We start from the raw sequence: 2,356 nt of genomic DNA, 5'->3' as shown, positions 1-2,356 counted from the left end.
TCACTGCAGACCACAGCAAACTGCAAAAACCAACACCAATCTTTAACATGTACAGCAAAAAAATGAGCACGATGCAGATTAGACAAATCAATATCGAGAACAGAGGAACCAACATTGTGACCCACAACTGTTAACAGATACAAATTCCTTAATACGCTCTGGTTAATCTGTTATTATCTCAAACCCTTCGTGCCCTTTGTTGGGCGCCAAAAAGGACTGTCGTGGATTAACCTCAGTCGGCAACTGAATACCACACAGCCGCTTGCTCACTCCCCTCACCACCCAGTGGGATGGGGGAGAGAACTGGAAGAGTAAAAGTGAGAAAAACTCATGGGTTGAGATAAAAACAGTTTAGTAATCAAAATAAAATAACTATAATGTAATAATAATAATACACAAAGTAAGTGATGCACAGTGCAATTGCTCACCACCTGCCTACCGATGCCCAGCCAGTCCCTGAGCAGCGGCCCCCCCGGCCAGCTTCCCCCAGTTTATGTACTGAGCATGACGTCCCATGGTATGGAATGTCCCTTTGGCCAGTTTGACTGTGCCCCCTCCCAGCTTCTTGTGCACCTCCAGCCTTCTCAGTCGGTAGAGCATGGGAAGCTGAAAAGTCCTTGACTAGTGTAAGCACTACCTAGCAACAACTAAAACATCGGTGTGTTATCAACTTTGTTCTCATCCTAAATCCAAAACACAGCACTGTACCAGCTACTAGGAAGGAAATTAACTCTATCCCTGCCGAAACCAGGACAGTCCATGATCTTAAAGTAGTCATAACGGTTTATATTAGCCAAAGACCTTCCTACTGATTTTACAGGCTTTGGATCAAGCCCCGAATCACTCAAAGACCTTAATGGAGCTTTTGCAGAGCTACTCTCCAAGAAACTAATGTGATTCTGATTCAGACCAGAACCCTTTGAACAGAGTGGGACTTTATGAGGGTTTATATATTTCTGTAACAAAAATTCACCTTTATCTATGACTCAGAGCTCTCTTCAGATTCAGGAAAGAATACAGTAAATTCCCTGTTGAATCACTATTGTTCATGGTATGCAAACTATTTGGCAATGTGTCTTTTCCACTGTCAAATCACACGCTCATTTTAGCCTCTGAGTAGATTTGCAAACGTGAGCTGCCCACATACTGGGTACAGATTATCTGTTTGCAGGTATGGTTTCTTCAAACATTTACCTATGAGTAATTTTGACTGAACTACTCAAATGACTGTACTTCTGTGCGTGTCTGTGCGAAAGTTGACAGGATGAGCACGTGTATTTTTACAATATGAATTAAGTCTAAGACATGATGATGTTGAATAAAAACAATAATTATTACAGCAATTAAAATATAAAAGTTGAGTCAGCATTTTGCTGCTGTTCCTGACTCTCCCTGACTTGCTTTATAATTTTGGGCAAGTAACTTAGCCCCCGATCCTGCAAATACTTTTACTTATGCTAAGTACCATAAAGAACTGTATACGGGACAATATAGCTTTATTTGCCTAAATTAACAAAATCGGGGTCTTAAGCTGTTTCTGTGAGTATACATATTGCAATGATCAACAGAATTATTCTGTTGTACTCCAATGCGGTGTTATAATACAGCGAGTTTAAGAAAGTGCTTCTCTACCAGTACTAAGCACTCCCCAAGAAAAAGCATCAGTGCACAACAGGAGAACAAAAGGGAAGGCAGGAAGACTGGGATTCCTACCTAGAGTAATTTCTCCCAACTGCTTTACCTCTGTTGCTTCCTTAGACTTAACCTTTTTCTCTAAGCTGTAAACACTTACAGGAAATAACTTCCTTTTCCTGTCTGTGCCTGAACATCTGCTATGGTTTCGGGATGCCACAGCAGCAAGACATACCTGAGAAGGGATGAGAGAGGCAAAAAGAGAATGAGCGGGGCCCTAGGCCTTTGCGTTTCCCTGTCTGACAAGGCAGACGTGGACCAGGCCCTGTGACACTAACCCTGCCAGACGACGGCAGAAGTAACTCTCTTCGCTCATTCTGCATTCACAGCGGGCGCTCCGTTCTTCGCTCACCGACGCGAGTCTTCTGAGCAACAGCTGAGCGTGACAGGGCAGGACAAGCCGCCCTACAGGAATCGGGCAGTGAGCAACCGACACTGTCTGACAAGGCAGACGTGGACCAGGCCCTGTGACACTAACCCTGCCAGACGACGGCAGAAGTAACTCTCTTCGCTCATTCTGCATTCACAGCGGGCGCTCCGTTCTTCGCTCACCGACGCGAGTCTTCTGAGCAACAGCTGAGCGTGACAGGGCAGGACAAGCCGCCCTACAGGAATCGGGCAGTGAGCAACCGACACGCTGGAGGCAGATTTCCCAGTCGAGCCT

This window comes from Pygoscelis adeliae, unplaced genomic scaffold (assembly GCF_000699105.1).
Source record: "Pygoscelis adeliae isolate BGI_AS28 unplaced genomic scaffold, ASM69910v1 Scaffold175, whole genome shotgun sequence".
Classification (NCBI taxonomy): domain Eukaryota; kingdom Metazoa; phylum Chordata; class Aves; order Sphenisciformes; family Spheniscidae; genus Pygoscelis; species Pygoscelis adeliae.
Note: the sequence above shows the minus strand (reverse complement) of the source record.